This window comes from Marmota flaviventris, chromosome 6, assembly GCF_047511675.1.
Source record: "Marmota flaviventris isolate mMarFla1 chromosome 6, mMarFla1.hap1, whole genome shotgun sequence".
In the NCBI taxonomy this organism is placed as follows: Eukaryota; Metazoa; Chordata; class Mammalia; order Rodentia; family Sciuridae; genus Marmota; species Marmota flaviventris.
The window spans coordinates 22,153,302-22,180,880 of NC_092503.1; the positions used below are offsets into that span (position 1 = coordinate 22,153,302).

The following is a 27,579-nucleotide window of genomic DNA, read 5'->3' on the forward strand; positions in this document are numbered from 1 at the left end:
TTTATTATTATTTTAACATTTAAATTCGAATACTGACGGCATTATCTCTTCACGATGATTACTCTTGGCAACAGCAAGTTAGTGATGAGGGCAATAGAACATCCTTCATCTTTGTTTTCTAAATTGCCATTTGATCCACGTCTGTAAGCTCCCGTTGTGTAGGCAAAGCACAGGAAGAACATGGCACAATTCGGGTCTCCATGCAGGCTTGCTCTGTCCTGTGAACTCCCCAAGGCCTAAATTCTAAAGGTTGGCACAAATTCACTGGCATCACTCCCTGGAAAGAAAAGGACTTAGTTCCCCCGCAGACCTGGACAACACCAAATCTTTACAATGATCACTAGCAATAAGGGTCTGGATTATAACATATGTGGGGCTCTGGGAAATGCTGTCCTTTGCTTGGGAACTAGCATAGGTGGAAATGGATGCTTGTATTTTTAATTTGGAATTTGTTTGTGCTTCTGAATTTTATGGGATTAAGGCAGGGGCCGTGATATTTTCATGTGCTCTCTGTTGACCCTTGGGTGTTTTAGACAAGAGGGAAATGAATGTCTCAGGACAGAAATAGTCCCTGGCTGGAGGTGCTAAGGCTCTACTCCAACTACATTGGCAGTGCCCACGGTGCATCTGCTCAAGTAGGACCCCAGATTCCACCCACACCCCCAAATACCATCCCTTCTGCCTGCAAGCAAGTCAGTAAAGGGAAATAGTAAAGGGTAGAACTTTGGACTGAGATTTCTTTGTGGGAGCAGCAGATTGAATTGATAATGGGAGAAAGTTTTGTATTGTTAACTTTTATAAGGTGGCAGTAATTTCAGGAATTTTATAGTGTTGGCATATGACTTGGGCCTTATTTTCATCTGGTACTCATTGTTCACCCTGTTTGGTTGGGTAGCATTGGCTGAGCAGGGTTGAAGATGAGGAAGAGAATTGTGATTGACTTTGGCATTGGCATTCACGAAAGCCCTGAGGGATGAAACAGGAATCTCTTTGACTTCTAGAGGTCAGGGAGGAAGAGAGGGAAGAAGCCACCCAGGAGGTGGCTTCTTGGAGAAGAGAGTGAGAACTTGGGCTTCTCCCCTATCTGAGGAGGACGCCCATACTCAGGGTAGACTGGTTCTGTGGTTGATTTCACTAAATTAATAATAGAGAAATAGGAAAACAAGAAAGAAAGAACATTGGTGTCCAGGGGAAGGAGAATCTGCTCATGCCCTTGGTTGATTAGGAGAAGGTCATTTGATCTGTCTGTGTGTCACAGGCAGAGCTACAATATAAATCTGCAAGTCACTTTGAAAACTTTTCTCCTAAGAGGCTGGGTGGGTGACTTAGAAGTAGCAAAGAAACATGGCTCTTGGCAGCCATCCAAAGTCCTGACCCTCTTCTTCTCCTTCATAGGTGTAGCCTTTCCCCACACTGGAGCATGAAATCTGAGACTTGGTTTTTGATCTATATCTGGGATGGCTATAGGTGATTCAGTGCTCATGACCTGTTTGGAAGCAAGGCATCTTAGGCTTAGCTAACGCAGATATCCACGTGGTCCCCAGAATCTAGCTAAAATAGAAATGAAGCGGAGAGAATGCAGACTCTCTGTTAGAATAAGTAGGAATAGCTAATATTTATTGACTGTTTATTGTGTGTCAGGCACAGCTCTAAGGAGCTTTGCAGCTGTAATTTTATATGATCCTTGAACAGCCTTAGGAGGTTACTGTTCTTATCCCCACTTAAGGAATGAGGTAATAGAGGTTTATAAAGTTTAACTTGCACAAGATCACAGAGGGGCAGAACCAGAATTTAAACTTTAGGTCTCCCATTTCTTACCCATTATATTAGATGACTCCAAGATTTACAAATAGGAAAAGAACAGAGGCTGGTAATGAACATTGTTCCCTGCCCAGCCCCTTCACGGCAGTAGAACCCACAGCTTAGGTTTATTCATGAGGCTAGCCTTTGGCTTCTCTCAGTAGACTGTGAATTTGAATCTCTTTACTTGTGTGTGTGTGTGTGTGTGTATTGGTTTTGCTTTTTAAAATTTTAGCAAAATAAATATTCTAGGAAAAGAAGAACCGTTTAGCTTGCAAGGATATTTAGAAGCTTAAAAAATGCAATTGGATCATCATTTTGGACATTTACAAAAACTAAAATTGCCTGGTTCTTTAAAACTTGTCAGTGAAATGTGTTGTTCAGGATTCACAGATGAATTTCCAATACTTTTGCCTCTTCTGAAATTGTTTCTCTTAAAGAACAACACATGTTAGCATTGTTGTTATTGTTATTAGGGACTGGGTGAAATGATTGCCATGTATTTTCCCACTTAAATTGATACATGTATGACAGGTATTACCATTGTTATGGTATATATATGAGGTGTCCCCCAAAAGCTCATGTGTGATACAGGGCAAGAACTTTCAGAGGTGAAATGATTAGATAAGAGGGGTGTAACCTAATCAGTGGATTACTCCTCTGGTTTGATTAATAAAGTGGTAATCGAAGGCAGGTAGGGTGTGCTTGGAGGAGGTAAGTCACAGGGAGTGCTCCTTAGGGGTTTCTATTTTGTCCTGGGTGAGTGGTGCTCTTTCTCCTTCCTGGTTGCCATGTCCTGAGGTGCTTTCCTCCACTGTGCTCTTCTGTCGTGATATTCTGCCTCATCTCACATCCAGTGCTCAGACCATGGACTGAATCTCTGAAACTCTGAGCCAAAATAAGCTTTTTCTCCTCTAAAATGTTCTTGTCAGGTCTTTTGGTCCCAGTGATGCAAAACAATAATCACTTATCAATAATCTATTGTCACAGCCCTAATGCATAAGGAAAAGTTTAATGAAACCTCAGTGGCATACAGAAATAACTACTTACTGCTTTGTCATCTGGCACAACAGCTAAACGGATCTGCTGATCTTGGCTGGCCATGGCGAGTTGGGCTCACTGGAGGCTGATCGAGCCTGGCTGTTTTTGGCCTGAATGGAGCAAATCAGCTTCACGTGTCTTTCATTCTCCACCAGCAGGTCTGGTTATGTTCTGGGGACAATTGCAGAGCTCCGATCACAACTCTGAATAAGCCTAATTAAATCCATTTAATCTTTCTGCTTGCAACATGTCTGTTAATAGCTTATTGGCCAAAGAAAGTCACATGGCGAAGACTAAAAATGTGGGGGAGCACCTTAATGCACTCCTGCCCTTGGGAAACTACTGGAAAATAGCCCGGCAAAAGGAATGGATACAGGGATTGGTAATCTATGACAAGTTCTCAGTTTACAGGTAGAGAAACTGAGGTCCACATAGTCAAGTGGCCTAGGGTCACATAAATATGAAGTGACCGAGCTGGAATTTGAACCTGCACTTGTCTTTCCTCCAAGCTGGAGTTCTTAATGATGGGTAGAAAAGGCAAGATTTAGAAACAAGCTCTGCCTCCAACTCCTTTCCAGATCTGAACAATCCTTTAACTCCCTTTTTGTTCATCTTCACCAGTGAAGACAAAATGCAGCTGTTGACATTAGGTAATGTGAATGCTGCCAGGAGTAATTAATATTAGCAAATTCTCTGAAATAATGCTAGGTATTATGATCAAATATCCAGACTTTTAAATTACTTCCTGGCTTAATCTACATTTTGTATTCTTTCAGATCTCTATCACTTGCCAGAGATTAGAAATTTAGTACGTATAAAATCTTGTAATACTCTTCACTCCCCCACCTTCCAATTATCCTGCAGTGCCCCAATCTGCCTCTTTTGGCAGTAACTATGATTTAAAATAATGCCTTGTACAAATCACTCTCTAAGAAAACCATAGTAACATCTTTAAGGCTGTCTAGAAAGCTGTACATTTTAACAATGGACAAGTGTGTGCTCTAAACTGCTAGAAAAATCTTATCTTGCCAGATGTGGTGACACATACTTGTAAATTCCGGCAACTCAGGAAGCTGAGGCAGGAGGATCACAAGTTCAAGGCCAGACTGGGCAATTTAATATCTCAAAATAAAAGCAAAACGGGGTATAACCCAGTGGGAGAATACCCCTGGGTTAAATCCCCAGTACCACAAAAATAAATAAATAAGAAAGAAAGAAAGGAAGGAAGGAAGGGAAAGGAAAGAAAAGAAAAGAAAATGCAGTCTTTGTGTCAAATGCCCTTTCAACACATGTCTAGTTTTACTTCATGACTGCTTGCTATTGTTATGGTTTGGATATGAAGTATCCACCCCACCAAAACTCATGCATTGAAGTCTTCCTCCCCATTGCAGTGATGTTCAGAGGTGGGGCTTTGGGGAAGTGATTGGGTCATGAGGGCTCTGACCTCATCAGTGGGTGGTAGAGTGGACTACTGAGAGTTGGAGGAAGTAGGTCACTGGAGACATGCCCTTGGGGATTATATCTTGCTCCTCTCCCTCCCCACTCCCACTCTCCTTCCTGGCTGCCATGCATTGAGCAGCTTTCCTCTGCCACTCTCTTCTTTCACGATGTTTCTGTCTTAAGCCAGTCACGGAGTGAAATCTCTGAAACCATGAACCAAAAAAAAAAAAAAAAACTTTTCCTCCTTTAAATTGCTTATGTCAGGTAATTTGGTCTTAGTGACCAAAAGCTGACTGACAGACTAGTCTGTGTGTGTGTGTGTGGGGGGGGGGTTGCGGTGCTGGGGATTAAACCCAGGAGTGCTCTACCACTGAGCTACAGCCTTAGCTCTTTTTATTTTGAGACAGGGTTTTACTAAGTTGATGAGGCTGGCCTTGAACTTGTGATCCTCCTGTCTCAGCCTCCTGAGTCATTGGGATTATAGGCATGCACTACTGTGCTGGCCCCTACTGTTATTCTTTTTGATAAATCAGTTTCATGGCACACGTTTTGAAGAAAGTTGAAAAGCTTTATATTCTTCTACTGACCCCAGAAGCAAAAGAGCATAAAGTGGGGGCACATTCAGACACATTTCATGGTATGCCCTTTGGCCCATGTTCCCTCTGGTCCTGTTCTGGACCATTAACAGTAGAACAAAGACAGTCCCTTGGTTCTCAGGAATGGACATATTTGTAGAGCTCAAGGACCACTGAGTGTCCCTCAGGACTGTGGATGAGAAGAGTGTTGGGCATCACTTTTGAAATATGGAGTTAGGGAGAGAGACTTTGAAGGAGAAAGGGGGAAATTGGAGAGAAAAGATAAAGATGAAAGTACATTGCCTCTGGGATGAGGAGAGAGAACAAAGCTGATGGATTCCAGCCAATATGCAAATGATGCAGGCCAACGAAGAAACTCAATTCTGCTTCCTTGTGAACATCAACACTTGGGAAACCTGAGTATGTGCTGAATCTCCTCCACCAAGCTCCCCCACTCCACATGGTTGGGACCTGCTCTCTCCTGGACTGTGCACTCGGGGGGCGCAGGGGCTGAGCATGTCTTGACTGGTGTTATCATCACAAGGTAACCTAATGTGTTGTACTTGGTGTGTGCTAAATAAACGTCAATCAGCCGAATGGACCAGTAGCTAACTAGTACTTCTGGAGCATTCGTCTCACGAAAGCTCAGGATTGCTTTTATCTTGTATGACCAGAAAACTTAAGGCCGGAATGAAATAAAATATAACTCCAGTATTTAATTAAGTCCCAAAGGAGAAGTTTCTCATGATGGAGGAGAGGAAGGGAAGAAACATCACCATAAAGTGAAGCAAGAAAGATCACCATAAAGTGAAGCGCCTGTCTTCTCGAGGTAGCTCTGGTTTTGATCCTTTCACATGACCCAACCGCAGCTCCCCAGGTATACCACAGGAATAACACGTGAGGTGCTATATAGGAGAAGGCTTCTGAAATAAATGTTCCAAATTAAAGCCAGGTACCATCATTATGTAAGACACAAGTTAAACTGGAGAGTAACTCCAGATAATTCAGGAAAGTTGTACTAGAGCCAGAACAAGTAGCATATATATATATAAATATTTTTACAAGAGCACAAATCCAGTTTTATTTATTTTTTAGTTCAAATCCTTGAGCAGTACAGTGTCACATGGATTGTGTGCCCAATGGTCTTAACAGAAAGGCTGCTTCTGAATTTGGCATGAACCATGCCACTGTTTCCATGGGTACGAGCTACCTTTCCGCAGATTACTCTGGTTTTCTCTGATTTGCCACCAGGAATCATGGTGTTGTTTTCTGCACATAAGAACATATCTTGCCCAAGTGGAATTCAGTTTCATCTCTGACATAAACCCTTAGATTTTTAGAAGAGCTGTGTACGCCCTTTAGTCCTGAAGATCTTGCTTATAGCCAACAAAAATGGCCTTGCACCCCAGCCTTCCAGATAGATTTTTCTTTTCCTTTTTTTCTTTTCCTCTCTCTCTCTCTCTCTCTCTCTCTCTCTCTCTCTCTCTCTCTCTCTCTCTCCTTTTTGGTACTGGGGATTGAACCCAGAGGAGCTTAACTACCGAGTCACATCCCCAGCCCCTTTTTAATTTTTTATTTGAGACAGGGTTTTGCTAGGTTGCTGAGGGCCTTGCTAAATAGCTAAAGCTGGCCTCAAACTTTTGATCCTCCTGCCTCAGCCTCCTGAGTCCCTGTGATTATAGGCATTCACTATCACACTTGGCAGTTAGATTTTTCTTTTAGAAGTCCTATTTCTAGCAGGACAAGGTACCCATTCCTCAGGTGTCAGGGTCCCATCACCATCAGTCCCACATCTCCATTCCATTCTCCCTTTTTCCAGAATTCCTATAAATCACTAGCTGGAAGAGTCTCTGGGATGAACTGGTGCCTGACTAGGGTATAAGGATAAACCAAGTAGTGTATCTTTATAATCTTTTGTTTGTTTGTTTGTTTTCCATGCCTGATACCAGGGGCACTTGACCACTGAGCCATATTGCCAGCCCTATTTTATATTTTATTTAGAGACAGCATCATGCTGAGTTGCTTAGCACCTCGTTTTTGCTGAGGCTGGCTTTTTAATCTTATATACAACTCCAGTGCCTCACATATTAAGTACATGGTCAATAGTGGCACTCACTAAGCTTTTATGGCATCAATGAACGATCCTCACTATACTATAGAATCCAAAAGTGATCCCAGAGAATTATTCTAATCCTTTTTTACAATAGAAAATTTTCATATATTTTGTTACCATGCAGTTTTAGAAACTACATAAATTAATAAACAGTTGAATTGTTCAAAACTACTTATTGCTGAAACTCTAATGGAAGCAGTACTATATGTAGAGTCAGTGAACATTTATAGCCTGACTAGGATGGATGTCATTTATGTAAGAGATTTAGTTATAAGACTAAAGAAACTTCCAACCTCACAAGATCTCATTAGCCACTCCTCAAATTAAACGGTAATAACAGGCCATAGAGGAGTCCTGGTTAAGTGCTTTTGGATGTAAGGGCTGGACATTACTCTGGTCAATTTCAGAGGAAAGAATGTGTGGTTTTCAGAAATGAAGGGAATGTGGAAAAGCCAAGCCCAGGGAAGACAAGATCCTGTACCTGCAGGATGTAGGGGCAGAACATGGAATGAGGTCCACCAGGCTCTGCAGCCAACATGACGATCTTTATCCTTTTCCTCCTTGGGTCACTCCATTCTTGATTCACAGAGCTGGGAGGGAAAGCCCAGTTGGCACAGCTGGGAACACAGACTCACTCCCTGGTCAAGGAAGGGTAGCAAGAAAGAGCTGCATGAACTGGGGACCACATGTTCCCCAGAGTCCAGCAGGATGCAACTGTGAGATGCAGGGAATCCCACCAGCAGTTAGCTTGCTGAGAGTTCCAAGAAGGGGAACCCTGGTGCACCCTCAGGGGATCAGGATAGACATTTAAGAGTGAGTATGAATGAGATCAATGAAGAAGAACAGACTTCAGGCAGCCTTACATGAGGAGCAAGGCTTCGAGTTAGGGTTGAACCAGACAAGTCCACCAGAGGAGACAGAGAAGAAGGGTATTTGAAGATCCTAGTAGGAAATGAAGGTAGACACCAGGTTCAAAGCATACACCAATAACCCAGGCAGGGAAACAGTAAATATACCGGACAAAATATACATCCTGAGAAGGCAAGAGGGACACCTGTGTATTTTTTAAAGAAAATCAGAAAAGTAAAGGACACATTCTGGACATGAGATTGAGAATCCAACTGAAGAATGAGTCTCAAAGATGGACGAGGTCCCTGCTTGCACAGAGACTAAAGGATAGGATTGGGAATGTTGGGACATCAGCACGACTATTTTATTTTGGATATACCAGACCTTCGCAATTGGGGTAGAGATCTTGGCCGGTGAAGGGATCAATGTTGGATGAAGACTCAAAGATGAAGGTGCTTTGGAGTGTCTACTGTGGTCAGACCACAAAGCAATCAACAAGGGGTCAGTACAGGATTACCAGTGTCTCTGCTTAGGTTAAAATTAGCATGAATTCGAGATGATTTTCCAAATGACTGGATGGAAACTCTTTCCAGTTAATATCCAAAAGCTAGGGTTTCCAAAACTTTGGAGGAGATTTTGAAGATAAGGGAATTTATTCAGGAATTTAGCCTTTGTTCCTAGACTTAAAGGATTATTGGAAGCATTTGGAAGGCAGCAGAGTGGTGCGTTTTGTTTGCGATGCTTTGCACCCCTTATTTATAAATGGAATAGTTGCTATACAAGTCCCTTGATCTTATATCCTTTTCATAAAATAAACATATTACCCGAAGCACCAGACATTTCAGTGTTTGACTTAGCACTGAAACAGGATCCTGTGTAGCTGTACTCACCCTTCTTCTGTCCTTGCCCATTATTTATCCTGGAGTTATCTCAAACATGGATTAAAAGAGAAAGCGTGAGTCTACAAGCAATCTTTAACCTCAAATATTTGATCTATGTCATCACATTTAAGTAGTTCAGAATCTGCTTAGAATAGACAAACCAGAGGGTTTGGCTTCTCCTTGCCCCTTTGACAGAGTCAACATTGTTAAGATTTATTAAGCCAGAATCTCCCCATGCCTGAGTCACCCAGCAGTGGCCCTTTCTCAGTTTGCTTAAGGCAATGCTTTATGACAGATCTGTCACTGCAAAATTAAAAGTAAACCAAATTTTACTTGCTTCAAAAGAGGCCTATGAATCATGTCTTAAAAAAATAATCACCCACTATTTATCTGTTTCAAAAGTTTAGAATTTCACACATCAGGTTTACTTATAATGAAGTACCTCAAACCTTAAGAGCATAACCTATGGGGTATCTCCCTGGTCCTCAAGAGGCCCCTCAGTATACCTGTGTAATGTGTTCCAAAGAGTAAGCTAGTCATTGATGTAACTCATTGTAACCAATCACAATAACAACTACTACAAATCCTGTTGGTTGAATTTGTCAAAAGTTCTGGACAAATATTAGCTATTGAGTATAGCTAATCATAATATGGACACAAATATAGGCAATTGTGTTAAACTATATAAAAGTTGATGTGATTATGAGGACCCATTTGGAAAAGAAAACAGAGAGATTAGGTAACCAGCCTGGCATTGCAGTTTGTAAGCACCAAGGCCAGAGTTGAGCCCACATCTGGATGGCTCCAAAGCTGTGCCTTCTCTGTGGATTACTGTTTTCTTGCTTAATAAATGGTCCCATATGCGACCAGATTCCCAACCAGAAGGACTTGCACAGTTACTTGTTGTTTGTCTTTGATATTTTTAAAATTAAAACTTTCAAGCTTTTCATTTTAAATTAGTTTTAAGCCCACAAAAACGTTGTACAAACAGTACAGATAATTCCAGTATACACAGATTCCCCCAACGTTAACATTCTACATCACTACAGTACAATGATCAAAATCAGGAACTTCATATTGACACGACAGTCAACAGACCTTTCTTGAATTTTACCAATTCCCCACTCACGTCCAGGATGTAAACCAGATGACATGCTGCGTTTAGTTGTCAGGTCTTCGTCAGGGCCATCCCTATACTTGTGTGACCCGAAGAGCAAAGTCCCCCTTAACTCTGCACCTTATCAGCTTTGCCTGTTTCATCTCAGTCCCTTGAGACTAGAACAATTCTCTTCCTATCTTGGTCTTTAATGATACATTAAAAAAAAAAAAAAAAAAAAAAAAAACAAACCACTGGCCAGTTATTTTTGCAGAATGTTCCTGAATTTGCTGTTGTCTGATTTATTCTGCATAATTTGGGTTGTGCATTTTGTGTACTATAGATGTGATGTTCTGACCTCCTCAGTGCACCATACCAAGAGGCACCTGTGTGATTTTTCTAATCACAGCTGACTTTAACTTTGATCCTGTGTTTATAGTGATCTCTGCCAGATTTCTCCACTATAAATAACTATTTTGCCTTTGTAATTAATGAGTTTTTGTAGAAGAGACTGTGTAAATATCCTGTTCCTCGTAATACTGTGTCCACTAATTTTATCATTCATTGATGATTGTTGACGATTCTTTCCTAAAATAATTATTGCTATAGTACTTGAAAATTGTGATTTCCCCTGCCATCTTAACTTCTACGTTCATTAATTGGAATTGTATTGTAAGGAAAAGTTTTCTCTTCCTCCTTACTGTTCAGGTTTTTTATTTACATCAGTATGAATTCTTTTTTTTTTTTTTGATATATAGAGAGAGAGAATATCTTTTTTGTAGATGGACACAACACAATGCCTTTATTTTTATGTGGTGCTGAGAATTGAACCCGAGTCCCGCCCTGCTAGGCGAGCACTCTACTTCTGAGCCACAATCCCAGCCCCGGATTCATGGATTCTTATATTCTCTGGGTTATGTCTGTTCCTGTCATTTTCCATTTTGTTTGCTAAATTTATATTTGGTCAAGAGAACTGCTTCAGGTTGGTGACTGTATCCCCATCCTTAAAAAACAAACCAAAAAAAAAAAAACCCCAAAAAAACACTTCCTTACTTTCTAACAACAGGAGATGTTTCAAGTTCTTCTTGCATTTTCCTTGCTTATCTCTGGGATCCAAGGAATCTGTTTTCTTTTGTTGGAGAATGATATTTAGAAGCCAATATCTGGATACTATACTCATGTTATTGGAGTAACATTGATTTCAGCCTCTCTCAATGAAGAGAGCTAGAAATCTATGTGAGGATACACACATACTGTTATGGGCCAGGCTATAAGGGCAATAACCAAACAGACTCCATTATACCTTGAGACTTCATATCCTGTAAGAAATGCTTCTCCCATGGGAAATCCCTGCCTCTGTACCCATTAATAGTTACCTAGCATAACATACTTGGCAACACAAAATAGCAATTCTTATACAATGTAAAATTGTTCTCTTTGGTTTCCATTTTTCTTGGGCAATGGTACCTTGTCAGAGACTGATTGTCTAGTAACCATTCTCTAACTTGTACTGAACTAGGGTCATTTTGACCCCCTTCCCTTCTGCTTGCTTGCTGCTATGCCAACCTGGATAGTCCCATGGGAAACACCAAGGTACCCATTACCTTGTCTCACTAAATGCCCAATTCAGCTTCTGTACCTGCTTGCTTGCAGCTATGTCAACCCAAAAGTGTGATTTTTGCCTTTAAATATCCTAAAATGCTCAGGCTTGGGGCTGTTCCTTGGAGAGACAGTTATGGGTCCTGCAGGGAGCAGTGGCAGGCTGGCCCGCTAAATAAAGACTCTTCAATTTGGATAAAACTGGGACTTGATGTGTGTTCTGAGTGACCTGCCCCACAACAATACTTCTTTGTCTATTTATATATTTGTTTTTCTGAACTTATATTATATTATACTCATTAATATCACTTCACAGTGATGCCTGCAATTCCAGTCCAACCCCACAATGTTTATTCTAGACTTTATAACTCCTTTCTCTGTCAATGAGAAAACTGAATCTCTTTTGTCACAGTAATTAATATTCACTTATTTGTTCAATATTGGAATTCACAGAAAGTGGTTTCCCATTCCCCTAGAAGTAAGGTTCATTTTATCTTTTGTCTTAGCACATATAATAAAAGTGCTGGGCTGTGTTTTCAAAGTAACTTAAGGTTAGTTGCTTCTTCTGGGTGGATATGCTATTCATTTGTTATTATATTGATTTTTTTTCCGCTCTTTTGCCAGCTATCGATTAATTGCCTGCTCTCTCCAAATTACTCCTTATCTTCAAATGAGGCCTGAATCTCATCTTTGGAGAGAGGCCCTTCTAAGCCTGTTCATACTGTGGTTCCTGTCTTTCAGCCCTAGTGTATACTTTAAAGTTCTCTGTATACCTTTTAGCTCTCTTTCTATTACAGTTTATATTAAACCTCTCTACTGAAATTATATGAAACCACATGATTTTTGCCTCCTGATTGGACCCAGACCAAGACATATTCTATTTGGTTTTCCTTTCTCATCCTTGCTGGTTTATGTATGTATTTTTCTTGAATAAATAAGTGATTTACTATTATGGTTGCCAAAAGTCAGAATCATGTAAGAAGGTGTATTCAGAGAAGAGCTACTCCTCTACTCCCCACACCAGTCTACAGTGCTTTTATTTTCCCACCCTTTTCAACCCATTCCCATCTACTTCTTGGTTTGCAACCAATCTCATCAGTTCCTAGGTTATCTTTTCTCTATTTTTGTACTATTAAGCAGATATATGTATATTTTCGCCCTTTTTTCTTATGCAAAAGATAACATGCTATTAATTTTTTTAACATTTTACTTTTTTCATTAACGTAGCCTAGTGAATACATCACATGGGTTCAAAGAGACCCTTTAACATTGCTTTTAACAGCTGTGTAGTTCTCCATTGAATGGATACACTCTAATTTATTCACCAGCTCTCTTAAGTATGAACATTTAAGTGACTTCCAACCAATACTGCAATGAATAAACTATGTGTTTGTATTTTTGTGTTTTTGGAGTTTTCTCTTTAGGGTGGATTTCAAGAAACGGGATTTCTCCATTGAAAGGTAAGTGCATGAATATTTTGTTAGTGATTTCCAAATTCCCTCTAACATGATTGAGCCAATCTGTATTCCTACCAGCAATACAGGAGAGTAGCTGCTTTTTTCTAGCTTTGCCAACAGAATGTGTTGAGATATTTTAAAATGTGGGCTTATCTGATAGGTTTTAACTTGCATTTCTTCAATTATGAGTTATTTGAATATCTTCTTATATGTTTGAATGCCATGTACGTGTTTTTAAATGAACTGTTGGTGCATGCTTTTTTCCTGTTTTCCTGCTGATCTCTGTCATTCCCTTCTCTTTAAGAATTTGTTAAATATTGAGGATATTAACACCATGTCTGTGGTGTAAGTTACAAATATTTTACCTAGTGTGTCAATTGTCTTTTGACTTTATATGTGGTACTACTGTTACGAATACGTTTTCATAACTTTTTGTTTTGTTTTTGTTTTTGTTTTTGATGATACTGGGGAATTGAACCTAGGAACTACCTACCACTGAGCTGCATCTCCAACCCTGCCTCAGCCTCCTGAGTGGCTGGAATTACAGGAGTATGCTGTTTTTTTATCATTTTATGTAGCACAGTTACCATTTTTAAATGTTTTTTTTCCTGGGTTTTGAGACCTTAATACCAAAATTAAAGGGGAGTTCACCCATATTTTCTCCATGTACTTGTATATTTTAAATAGTTATGTTCAGAGTCCTGATCCATTTGGAGTTTCTTCTTGTATGTGGTGTGAAGTACGGATCTAATCTTTTTCCAGTGGCTACTCAGTTTTCTCCAATCTTTACCCTACATATTTAAGATTACCCTTTTGTTATATACTAAATTCCTGTATGTGCTTGGATCTCCTTTGGGAATTTTTATTTTATGCCACTGGTCTGCTTGTTTTGTCATGTGGTCAGTACCAGACTATTTTGAACACAAAAGTTGATTGTAGGTTTTTGTGTCTGGTGGAGATAATTTCTTCTCAAAGTTGTTCTTTTTTTAAAAAATTGTTTTCTGCGTGATTCTTGCACACTAGATATGTTAACTACTTTTCCTTGATGGTTCGAAATATGATTCAGTTATGTGATACTAAATTGAGGAAGTACTTCAGGGATTCAGAAGCATTTTTGCTCTAACAGTGAGTAATTTAGGCAGTGGGAGTCCACAGCAGAGACCTGGGCCCTGGAAGAAGTTTGAGGAAAAAGCATCAGGGGCCCAGATGGAGTGAGGAAAATCACTGAGGTAAGAGGCATACTCTGGGTAAGTTCTATGTCCTGGAACTCACCATTGGACAGAGGGTCAATATTAGATGATTAGAAGGGGTTGGAGGAATCAGGACCCCACCTGATGGTGGTCAAAACCCAGCACATTTGCTGTGAAAGCCCACAGGTTCTTAGCCCTCAGTGAAATAAATTTATATTATACATTTGAAAGAAAAAATTCTGAAACCTCTATTCAAATAGCCAGCAACATGGCCCTGAAGAGTTCAAGTGTATCTGCAATAAGGTTTGCTTTATTTTATTCCTGGAAAATCTAAGTTCCTTCTTGGAGAGTTCAACCATTTTAAACTGAAATTTCAAATGCATTTTAAACAGCCCCTTTCCCTCCTCTACCCACACATTTACCAAAATAAACAGGGCCACCCGACAAGGCGCTCTCTGATTTGCAGAGCAGTGAGAACCCATGCAAATCCTCACACTGGGGGCTATTTCAGCTTTTGTGGAGATGGCAAAGGGTTCTATTCTTTAAATAATCCTGAGCATGATACCGAGCTTGGGCACTTTCTGAAGTGCTTTGGCTCTAGAGTGAAAATATTTGAGGAAATAAGATGCTGATGATAAAAGAAAAAATTGGAGAATGGTGTCAGATTTGATTTTTGCAATAAGAAAACATCCCAGTCCTGAGTGGAAAGTTAGAACTTGGAGCCTGGTGTTGCCTGCGGCTCCTGCCTCAGTCTCAGCCAGCTCCTGGTCTCACCTGCCTCAGGGGGCCCTGCCATTCCCAATGACAGTTCACTTCTGTGCCTCCTACCCCACCACCACACACATACAGAGAAAGCAGGATCTGACACCGACTCACACCTGACACAAGTCTCTTCATATAAAAGCATCTGAATCGTGCATGGCATGCGCTTGTACAGAATCCAGCACAGCATATGTGCACGAGCAGGTAGACGAAAAACCTGGGTTCTGGTGCAGTAAACCCAGTTTATCACGTCTTCACCCCCTTCCAGTCCCCAACCTGCTCCACTGCCAGGAGAAACCAAAGTCCCCAGTGCAGTGTTCAAGGTCACCAGCATGGTAAGGTAAACGGGATTGATAATGACAAGTGACTGGTAGAGAGAAGGGGGGAACGGGAGAGGGAGTTCATATCCACAGAACACTGTCTTTGTCCCAGGCAAATGTGCTGTAGACATCTTGCTTCAGTTGACGGTCCCATTAGCTGCACACATTCATCCTCATTTTTCATGGAGTCATAGGGATTCCGGATTTTTCTCTGTCTGACCTAAAGCTCATACTGAATTATGTGCCTCTGTATTTACTCGCAATAACTAGGACAATGATCAGCAAGTAGTTGTGGCTCAAGAATCTTGTGATTAAGTGAAGTTAAACCATGGACTTTCAGATTCAAAGACTGACCCCTAAATAAGGATCTTCAAATTTTAGGGACAAGCAAGGTTATTTTGTTAGATTCTCATAGTCTCGAAATATAGAAAACTGCCTTGTCTGACCCTGAACAAGATTTCTGACTTTTGTGATTCTGCTTCTTTTCTTTTCTGTGCCTTTGGCTGACCCCAACTTTAGAATACCTCATAACAGAAGTTGGCCCTCTAGATTTTCTCAAAAGTCAGTCTGTCCCTGAGGACTGAACTTATTCTCCACTAAGATGCCAGCAAAGCCTGACCTCAAAATATCAAGTCCGCTGGTCCCAGCTGAGAATGTCATTCACATTAAGGGATTCTTCCCAGCACACACAAAAAAAAATGCTGCTAGTGCAGCCAGATACATGTGACCAGCGAAATGCATAAACATGTTTGGCCTTACAAATTATCAAGGAAATGTTAATGAAAATTAAGGAAAGCCATTTTTTTTTTCTTCTTCTGACAGACTGCTTCAAATAACAAAGATTGGTAATATCAAAAGTCAGCACTGGGACGGGTGTGGTGGTGCATGCCTGTAATCCCAGCAGCTCTGGAAGCTGAGGCAGGAGTCTCACGAGTTCAAAGCCAGCCTCAGTAACTTAGTGAGGCTCTATGCAACTCAGAAAGTCCCTGTTTCTAAATAAAATACAAAAAAAAAAAAAAAAAAAAGGTGGGGAAGTGGCTCAGTGGTAAAGCACCTCTGGATTCAATCCCTGGTACAAAAAAAAAAAAAAAAGTCATCATTTATGTGAGAAAACTCACATTTGAATATTATGAGGTTTTCTAAATTTGGGGTCAGCCAAAGGCACAGAAAAGAACAGAAGCAGCAGAATCACTAAACATTTTTAGATGTTCAATTAATAAGATAGATCAAAATTTGAAGTATGCATATTTACATTGAATTAGTTTTTTTTTTTTTTTTTAATACCTGGGATTGAACTCAGGAACTCTTAACCACTGAGCCACATCCCCAGCCCTTTTTTTTTTTTAATTTAAAGTTTTATTTAGACACAGGCTCTTGCTAAAGTTGCTGAGGCTGGCTTTGAACTTGTGATCCTCCTGTCTCAGCCTGCTCAACTGTTGGGATTACAGACGTGCACCAACGTGCCTGGCTTTCTATTGTTTTACTGTCTTTAAATTTTTCTTTTCTTTTTTCCTTTACTCTTTCTCCCACCTCCCCCTTCTCTCCTCCTTCCTCCCTCCTCCCTTCTCCTCTCCTTCTCCCTTTCCCCTTCTTTTTCTCTTTCACCTTGTTTGTTTTATAAAAATTTTACTGGCTGAAATCTGTTTTCTTAGGTGGGTCTTCCTGTGATGGACATCCTTCACCTGTTTTTACCTATGTTCCTTTTATTCTTGCTCTTTCAGAGAGGGAATCAAACTGTTTTTAGAACTTTCCTAAGAGCTTCCCTCATTCTTGGAGCCCCAAAATAAAGGAGAGACATATCTTCAAGGAAATAAATTGGCAGCTTTGGTGAGAGGCCTCCAGTCCAGGCTGACAGCCCTTCTGGGAGTGAGTAACTGGTCCTTCCTTTCTCCCTGACTTGCCTGCCTCCTGGATCTCTTCTCTCTAACTGGAGACCCAGGGCAGTCACCCTGCCTGAGCTGTAATGTGGTCCCCAACCTCATTTTCCAGCTCCATCAACATATCATATAAGAGTAGATATGCTCAGTAGTTTTGTTTGAGGTGTAGACATTTGTTCCACTAAACAAAAAGTTTTCTTCCACGTGCCTTGATAGGGGTGTCAGGTAAAAATGCTTGCTTCTCGTACGGTGTTTAACAGCAAGTTTAATTTCAGAATCATAACACTGTAGCTTATTTGAAATCCTCTTTGTTTATACTTTCCTCCCAATGCTTGCTCACTTGTAACTGGCTTATGTTAGTCACGCACACTCACCCCAGAGAAAATATGTACTCAGATTGCTAAACATGGCTGGAAAACACTTTTTTCTTGACTTTTTTTTTTTTGGCCAGCAAAATGTTCCCAGTCATCTTTGGCACTTGTACTTTCCTCAATGGTCTTTTACAATTTTCCCAAGAACACAACCATCTGGGTAGGCAAAGGAGAGGGTTCAACAAGGAGATCATGGAGCAATTCACCCATTTCCGGGAACATCGACAACCCAGGAGGTACTTGATTTCAGAACACTGTTGACCATGACGGCCTCTAGCTAAGCTGTCCACTATGGCAGGTCCGTGGGGTGGTCTGAGTTTGGAGATAGCTATTTTTGTGTCCATGAGATGGGAGAGAAACAACCACAAGACCTGACAAAGAAAAGCCAGTTTTTTAGAGAATTTTGAGAAGACCAGAGACCACAAACATAAAAGTGTTGGCACCTAAATCACTGGGTGCCGTTTTAAAATTTTCTGGTTTACCCTGGTTTCTTACAGAAAGCCTCCTGAACAACTGGTTTTTGTTTGTAGGCAGCCCCTGGCGAGGAGAGCACCTGAGCATCTTCCTTTGCTGAAGATGCGTTCCTGAGCTTAGAACAGGCTGTTACTGCAGTACTCACGACCCTCCTGTAATATGTCACAGCATGCCAAGACACAGGCTCCTTCTCTTGCATGAGGCAGCTTCTATAGACAGATGTGGTAACCAGACTTCTGTCTTGAGCAACAGCCCTGTTTTTAAATAGCTTCCAAAAAACACCTGAGTGTGCTCAGGATTATATTGGGTTTTTCCTATTTTGTAGGGAACAACTTCTTTTTATCAGGAGAGGATCTTTTCTTTTAGAAATAATGTTCTTTGGTTTCTGCTATGTTTGAATGCCTTCCCCACCCCCAATTCTTATATTAGAACTGTAATCTGTATCAATAGATATTGGTGGTATTTGGAGGTGGGGCCTTTGGAGGTAATTAGGATTAGATGAAGTCATGAGGAAGGGGCCCCATAGCAGCATACTAAGTGGTTTTATATGAAGAGGAGGAGACACCCAAGCTAGCATGCTCTCTGGCATTTTACAATTAAGCTAAAAGGCCCTTACCAGATGCAGAGCAAATGCTAGCACCATTTTCTTAGACTTCCCAGCCCCCAGAACTTTGAACTAAATAAATCTCTATTCTTATAATAACTTGGATTGGGTGTTTTGTTATAGCAACACTAAATGGACAATGAATTTCCAAGTTACTTGGTGAAAAATTATTTTACCTTTTGATTGATATACAACAATCATGTATACTTTTTTTTTTAATTTCGATTCAAGTTACTTTCTATGAGGAGAAACCAAAAAAACCTATACAGAGAAGCAAGGGTAAAGAAACTATGAAAGTATTGTATATATTAACAGAAACAACTGTAACAATGGCTTAGTCTAACGAGCATTGTAAAATAAAAAGAAAAGTAAGTTCCATGTCCATTATTCTTCAAGGTGTAATTTACACAGAGGTGTTCAATTTAGGTAGAAAATGTAAAAGAACCAACACGTCCCACCTTAGGATCTTGCTGAGTATTGTAGATAAAAGTTCCACTGAGCAACTCCTCAAAAATATTCGCAGGCAGCCTGGGTCGTTTGGAATTTGCATTGAGGTGAAAGTGAAGCTACCTTGTTTCCCAAAACTGCTCACTTTTCTTAGCATGAAACAATGAGGCGCATTGAGCCGTCCAGACCTGGGTATACAGAGGAGGCTGAAGAGAAGAACTGAGCTGGGACCCTGACCTACACAAAGCCCCCCAGGGATCTCACAGAGCTGAGGGGCTTTGCCTGTTTATTTGTGTTCACACCTTTGAAACAATACAGTCTTCCCAGTTTCGGCCATGTTAATTAACAGCCTTGCCAGTCAGCGTGATGAACAAAATAAAATCATTTCTGGATGTTTAAATCAGAGAGAGCTTTGAAAACCTCATTGCTGCAGATCTGCTGGCAGGGTTTGTCCCAGGACGCGTGGACGTGCTCCTTCAGAGGCCAGCTTTTCCATACTGTGCTGGCTCTTGGTGTTGCAAGCGCTGTCTGGGGCACCTTCTTGCTGCTTTGAAGGTCTGGCCTGTGGCTCTGGGCCCTTAGGAACCTCTCTTCTCTTTATTTCCTTGCAAACTCCCAGTCTTCTGAGAGCTCTTCAAACAAGCTTGTGAACTTTATTGAACAGGAGGAATTAGAGACATCAGTGAACGCCGGAGGGGCCCAGCCAGGATCCTCAGTGTGGAGCACAGGAGAGCTGTTTTTGCAACGTGTGTCTTTATCTTGCTCACTTCCCAATTTCAGGCTGTGCTTTGCCACAGGGTTTGGGTAATGTAAGATGGATGAGGAAAGCTTCTGTCTTTGGCGCTTGGCTCGTGTTCTGCCGTGGTCACCTTGGGGAGAATCCTCCAGACTGCTTGAATACCAATTAGTGGAGCCAGGCTGATCTCGGAGGATGGGGACTGTTGTAGTCAGCTTTTTCGTTGCTGTGACTAAAGGACCCGACCAGCACAATTATAGAGGAGGAAGAGTTTATTTGAAGGCTCATGGTTTCAGAGGTCTTAGTCCAAAAAAGGCCAGCTCCATTCCTCAGGGCTCGAGGTGAGGCTGAACATCAAGTGGGAGAGGGTGGCAGAGGGAAGCAGTTCACATCATGGTGATCAGAAAGCAGAGAAAGACTCCACTATCCAAGTACAAAATATATATATGGAAAGCCACGCCCCAAGTTCCCACCTCCTCCAGCCACACCCTACCATTTCAGTCACCACTAAGGTTAAGACTCTCACGACCCAATCATTTTTCCTCTGAACCTTCTTGCATTGGGAGCTTTTGGGAGACACCACATCCAAATCATAACAGGGATGATCAGCTGGGGTGGCTTTGAGCTGGGTGAATTTGGTAGAAGGGAATGTGACTTTCTGTTGGAGTTCTGTTGTAACCTCAGAAAATTACCCATTCACTTCGTATTTTTTTCTCTTATTGTAAATGGAAAGATTAAGAACAAAAAACAAGGTTCTTTTAGCTTAGCATTTTGAGTTTTCTGGGTGTGTTTCAACTTGGAGGACCCATGGGAAAAGGCTAAATGATGAATAGCAGATGTAGTGCCATCCCAAGATCCAACACCAGGACAAGAAGAATAGAACAACCTCCTAGAACCTCTGGCACCAGCGCTGACTTGTCAGAGCAAGGCAGGCAGGATTATCCATGAATGCCACCTTTCTAGCACAGTGACCTTTTAACTAGCTTCTACAAGACAAAGAAAGATGGGGCCCAGGACCCATGTGAATTGAGGAAGAGGAAGAAGAATCATGAGACACTCCTGACCAGTCAGGCTCTGGTTGGTGTTTTCTGAGCTGTCTGAATTTGATAATCCTCTCTCCTGGCCTTACAAACATTAAATCCCATTCTACATGTTCCAAGATGATCTACATTTACTGATTCTATGCCCCTTTAGACTGCCATCTGCATGCTGATGTAAGAAGGGATATCTCATTCTGAAAATCTCCAGCAGCTTTTGTTTATAACAAAGCTGCAAAATTCATAAATTTTAAAAGGAAGGAGATGGGGTGGGGAAGCACATTTCACTTTTAACATATTGTCAGAAATGACTTGATACCCACGATTCTGATCTGTCACACTGATGAGAACAGACAGACTGGTTCTTTCCGAGAGACCAGGGGCCCCCAGATGGTGGCTGGTTTTGAATAAGAGTTGAGATTTTCCTCTCATTTTCAGACTGTGTTTGCAGCATGCTAACCAGACATGGTGACCTAGAAGAGCCGCTGAGAGCTGATAACTGTATACAGTATGTACAACACAGTGTATTTTTTGCAGGGGAGGTACTGGAGATAGAACTTGGGGCAGTTGACCACTGAGCCACATCCCCAGCCCTATTTTGTGTTTTATCTAGAGACCGGGTCTCCCTGAGTTGCTTAGCGCCTCGCTTTTGCTGAGGCTGGCTTTGAATTCTTAATCATCCTGCCTCAGCCTCTTGAGCCACTGGGATTACAGGTCTTCACCACTGCGTCTGGCTCAATGCATTGTATTTTAAATGTGGACATTGTTCATGACTATACACATGCTTAGGAAATGGAATATCCATATATGTTATTTGGATGATCATGATACAGTATGAATACTTGAGAAAATGTACCTGTGAAAGATATTAGAATCTCTGGTAAGGTCTAAAAATTCCTATACAGATGGGCCTACCTAATATATCCCAGGGGTGTGTGTGTGTGTGTGTATATATATGTATATATATATATATATATATATATATATATATATATATATATATACAGACACACTATTAGTGAATTATATTCCTTCACTAATATCACAGGTGCTCTGAGATTAAGGGTTACTAGGGTTTAATTCATACACCAGTTTTACATGTTCAATGTTAAAATCTACTCAACCTTCTTCTTACATGTGATAGTGACGTCCAATCCTCACCATGAATTCCAAGGTCCCCTATGACCTGGCCCATGCTTACACATCCTACCTTCTTTCCTATTCTTCTCCCTTCCAATTCCCAGCCACGTGGACTTTCTCTTCCTAGAATATGCCAATCTCACTTCTTGGGGCCTTTGCACTTTCTGTTCCCTCTGCCTGGAATGCATGTCCAATACTAAGGCTGGCTGTTTCTTGTCAGTCTGTCTCTGTTCACAGGTCGCAACTTCAGAGGTCTTTCTTAACTCTCTTACTTCCTCCCCATCACTTCATCACATGAATTTTTCATTTTCCTTGCAACACTTATCTCTCTTAGACCTGATGTCCATTGATTGGCTTGCTGTTTGTCCATCTTCCAAGAAAGAATGCAAGTCCCATGCTAGCAGGGACATGGCTGGTACTGTTCAAGATCCCATGTCAGCTCCTAAAGAGGGCGTGGCACAGAGCTGTGGCTGGTCTATATTTGGGCCACACAGGTGCTGACTGCAAAGTCAGCTTATGTCTTAAGAGTTGAAAAACAAAACAAACAAACAAACAAAACCCCCTAAACTATAAATATGTCCTATTGAACAACTGTCCCTATGAGCCATGTATCTGTGTGTAATGGTTTGGATATGAGTTGTCTCCCAAAGCTCCTGTTAATGTGGGAATATTCAAAGGAGATATGATTAGACTGAGAGCTGTGGCCTAGTCCTAGTTTGAATGGACTGACTGGGTGGGAACCATAGGCAGGTAAGGAATGGCTGGAGGAGCTGGGTCACATGAGGTGTGCCCCAGAAGGTGGCACATCCTGTGGTCCCTTCCCCTCTCTCTCTGTTTTCTGACCCCACGATGAGCTGAGCGCATGCTCCATTGTAACTTGCTCTGTCTCTCTGCTTGGCCCTACAGGTCTCCTCCAAAACCCAACTCAGAACTCACCCCTCATAAGATGCCCTTACAAAACCCTCTTGCTCTGCACCTGTGCTGGGCCACTCTCAGGTGGCATTCCAGTTTATGGAGTAGCATTGCTAATATTCTTCTATACAAAAGCTACTTTTTTCTTTGATGTATTGACAGGGAAGAAGGGGACATCTTAATCATATATTCAAGTATTTGAGAATAAAACTTTGTGGGATTGTTTTCCCTTGTAATTTTTTTTTTTAAATTTCGTTAACTTTATGACTTAGCTGATATAAGAAACCACCTGGGTCTTCTATGAAATAGCTTGCTGTCATTATCAGAAAGGTAATTTGTTCCCTGAGAAAAGCAACAATGCCATGTTTGACTGAAGTTTAAAATACCCAGTAAGAGTGTATCTGTTCACAATGGTCTTGTCTTCCCCAGTAATGACAACATGCAGTTCCATGGTCCTTCGTGAAGTCATTTACTACTGAGCATCTCCAGTTGGAAGGACTTCCTGGTCCTCTCTGCCAAACTCCTACTCAAGAATGACCCTGTGGAGCCTCTCAACACAGAAGCAGAGTCATAGCATCTAGGGTTAGTCATCTCATCCCTCTCCTGCCTCCGCAGGAACAAAGCTAAAGAGTCCTAAGCAAACAGATAGCTTCCACAGGATCCCCACAGTCTCTTTTTGGTGTTGCCAAAGGCAAAACCTTGGTGTTGGGTGTTAGCTGACCTCACAGGAAGTCAGTCATGGGGCTAAGCCAACCACGAAGCTCAGCCCAATCCCAGGCTTTGAGACCTGCTGTTTCTATGGCATCCAAACGTTTGTGTGGGCACAGTCATTTCCAGTAGAAGCTCATCATGAGGCAGCTGCCTCACCCCTGTTGGTGCCAGGAGAGTGCACCCCGTGACCTCACGCAGCAGGCTGCTCCCCCACCTCCTCTACCTGGTGTTCTGAACGTCAAAAGTTTCACAACTCCGCCTGACTCAGTGTGGGGTGTTATTAAATTACATGATAAAACAGGGCTACATGGTTTGCAGTGTTCACACCTGTGGGATGTGGAGCTACAAAAAGCAGGAAAGGAGAAAGAGCGGAGGCCAGCGAAACCCTATAAATCATCTTCATTTCCCACCGCCCCCGTGTCTGATGTTCAGGCATATCTTCTGCCATTTTCTTCTTGCTGAGTTTCCATAGCTCAGGGAGAAAACAAACAAGGAAAGAAACCACGCGGCTCCATCAAGCAGAAAGAACTTCTGGAAGGTTAGTTAGAGTGGTTCAGACCTCCTGTGTCTGCATCACACAGCAGTGGGGTCTCCCCAATGCAGTCCTGTGGGCATCTGCCATGCACAGGCCAGCAGCTGGTACCCAGGCTCAGCCAGCCCTCACCTCGTGTGGAGGACTCTATGCATACGTGTGCATGTGCGTATGTGGGAATGTGGGTGTGTGCAGAGAGGAGGGTGTGAAAAAGCCTCAAAATTCAACCTCCAAAGAGGATGTTTTAATTCAAGACAGTTCCTACTAAGGAATCTGAGTACAAAACTAGAGACAAACATGTCCTTTTGTCAAAAGAGATTGCCAAGAAACATGTCAGATACTTGTGCTTTCATTCAAACTTAGAATTAAGTCACAGTAAATGGCTCATCATACAGTTAAATAAAGATGCTCAAAAGAACAGAATTATCCAGAGCTCCACAAGAAGTCTGTTGGTGCCGTCTGTCTTTGGCTTTGAGATGCCTTCTTCTGCTGATGTCACCATGTCCTGGGTGACTGAGCTTCTTATTGCCCATGTTTGTACTGCCTGTCCATCCCACACTCCTAATCAGTAATTTATTTGAATGATCTCTCATGTGTCTCTTTTTTTTTTTTTTTAAAAGAGGGGGGTGCCATTGGTGGTCTCTGATGAAGTGTCACAGATTCATGACTGTGACATCTCAATAGCAGCTCAACAGAGCCAAGGTTGTCCCTACTCTGCTAAATGACAGGTCAGAGGGGCACACAAATTACTTTCTCTCAACTTCTAGCTGTTCTCTGCTTTAATGCATTTTCAGCCAGATTTCTGAGAACTATTAACATTTTAAATCACGTTGGCAGAGTGATTGCCAGGTCAGTTCTGAAACCTGAATTTTCCTGCACATTATCTGCAGCTCAGTGTTGACCTGGTAGCATGGAACCCTCTTAGTTTTCCTATTTAAGAAAAGGCACAGATGAAATGGGTCTTCCATTTACTTCTAAGAAGACATGATTTTTAGAGTCATTTTGAACAATTTAGAAATGAGAACAATTGCTTTTTTCCTGTTGCTTGGCTGGTTAATAGAGAATAGGGTTTCTCAAATGAAGATGGCCCTGGGATCAGAGAGTAGCCTCTAGGTCAGAGCTTTGTGCCTGCATCACCATAAGCATGTGATAGACCTGAGCCAGCAGATTGGATCCTGCTGGGATGACCCTCCTCCTCCTCCTCTCCCTCCTTCTCCTCCTCCTCCTCCTCCTCCTCCTCCTCCTCCTCCTCCTCCTCCTCCTCCTCCTCCTCCTCTCTCACCAGGCCTGCATGGCTCTTTCCACCCAGTGGGGGTCTTTCAGTCCACCCTCCCTGTCTCAGCAGGAGGAACAGCACCATGCCTAGTATTGGGGGTGAACTCAGGACAGACTTTTCCCCATCATTCTGAATTTCCTAGGTTTCGTCAGTGTAAGCCAGATGCTTAATGCTATTTTAACGCAGTTGTTTTGTGTGTGAATAATATGCTCTTTTTGCCAAACCTCAAGCCCTGGAACTAAGATCTCATAAAAATGCCTAGAGTCCAAAGCTAATAGCTATTATTCAGTTCTTATGGGATGGGGCCTAAAACCTTTCAGGTTGATGTTATCCTCAGCAGTGCAGCGGGTGACATGAACTTAGAGGGGTAGAGGCCCACATATCAAGCTGCACCTATTAGGCTGTTTCAGCTTGTCCTTCCATGCTGAGGTCTCTGATAAAAGACATTTTAAAGTTTGTTCTTTACTCAGTTCCTACTGACAGCTTCTCCTTAGTCTCCAAGGCAGAGAAAAGCCTCACCTCCCACCTATGTTGAAAGTTCTGGAAGTCATCTTTGACACCTGCCTTCTCCACCACCACCCCCGCCCTCGCCATCTTCAGCATGCATATCTAATCATTACCAGCATTCCTCCAACAAGTGCATCATGTAAGATGCAATTACATGCAAGCTTCTCTCCATGTACAATGATAAAGTGAGCTTACTCCTAAGGGCAGTCCAGCATCATGGTTAAGCATATAAACTTGGGGAGGGTGGTAGAGCACTTGCCCAGCATATGTAGGGCCCTAGTTTTTAATCCCCAGCACCACAAACACACACTAAAATGAACTCAGAAGCCAGACAGCCAGCATCACATCCTGCCATTGCCACCAATGAGCTAGCTCTGTGACCTTGAGCAAGGTCTTCCTGTCTTCCTCTGGGATTAATAACAGTGCCTGCTTCATAGTTACTTTTCAATGCATAAATTAATTAATATTTATAATGTACTCAGTGCTTGGCACATGGTAAAAACCATGTAAGTATATGAAAAATAAAATAATAGAGGAGAAAATATTGGTACCAGACTTTACACAGACAGGTGGCATTGCTGCCAGGAGACCCACATTCCTGAGAGCTCTGGGAAGCTTGAGCTGGGGGAGGGGGCTGAAGGATGAGTGGGCATCAGAGTCCTATGGGCTTCATCTCCTGATACATTCCTTACTCAAGCCACAACCATCTCCCACCATGACCACATAGACAACTCTCCAAGGGACAGCTAAGACCCTTCAGTGACTCCTAAATACCCTCAGGTTTACATGCAAACTCCTCAGCAGGTTTACAGGGTCTGCATGGTTTTCCTTCCCACGTTGTCTCTCTCCTCCTGTCCCTTCTCAATATCTAGGACATGCTCACACTTGCCACACTTCAACCCCAAGGAATTTCTTTTACACTTCTCCACATGCCTCAGTCTCTCTCCCCTCTGACCTTTGCCCTGTTGTTGCCTCATATGGAATATGTACCTGCTCCACTCCAAACTTACCTTGGCAAATGCCTATCATCCTGCAGACTTCAGACTCGGCCTCACTTCCCCAGGGAAGCCTCCCCTGGGTGCATGGCCAGATTGCTCCTCCTCCTCTGTTCTCTTGCCATCTCTTCCAGGGCCCTATTGCAGCATTGGTCACTTTATCGATTGCATAATTTCTCTCTTTACTCCCTGCACCCTCCAATAACCTTGAGGAGAGTAGAAATTGTATTGGCCAGGATACACACAGAATCCAGCACAATGCCTGGCCCATGGCAGCGTATAACACATACATGACGAGATGAATTGTGTCCCCCCAAAAATCATCTATTGAAGGTCTAACCCTCAGTACCTCAGAATATGATCTTATTTGGAGTTGTTGCAGATATGATTTGTTAAACTGAGGTCATACTGGAGTAGAATGGGCTTCTAATCCAGAGTGTCTGGTGTCCTTATAAAAAGGTCACCATGTGAAGAGAAATATACACAATAGAGGAAAGATTACATGAAGATACAAAAGGAAAAGGTAGACATCCACAAGCCCAGGAGAAAGGCCTGGAACAGAGCCTCTCCTCACAGCTCTCAGAAGAACTACCTCTGCTGACACCTTGATCATGGACTTCTAGCCTCTGTCCAGGACTTTGAAGTAATAGATTTCTATGGTTAAGCCATACAGTGTATGGGACTTTATTAAGGCAGATTGAGTAAACTAGCATAACATATTTTTTTTCCTGCAAAGACTGGGTTTCCGATTCTTTTAAATGTGCTTCTGTAAGTAAAGACAGCATGTGCACAAATAAACCCTACACAGTTCCATATTCCACAAATAGATGGATCCAC

At 41.9% G+C, this 27,579-nt stretch overlaps 1 long non-coding RNA gene and 1 pseudogene across 1 annotated transcript; both read right to left on the reverse strand.

Moving 5' to 3' along the window:
• LOC139706188 (uncharacterized) lies at positions 1 to 26,855 on the reverse strand. The gene is made up of 3 exons (XR_011707833.1): positions 26,758 to 26,855; positions 2,851 to 3,012; positions 1 to 277 (listed from the first exon to the last, which is right to left on the reverse strand). It is a non-coding gene; the product is annotated as an uncharacterized lncRNA (long non-coding RNA).
• Positions 5,953 to 7,507, reverse strand: LOC114095261 (large ribosomal subunit protein eL33-like; annotated as a pseudogene).
• Positions 26,856 to 27,579: the final 724 nt, after the last annotated feature.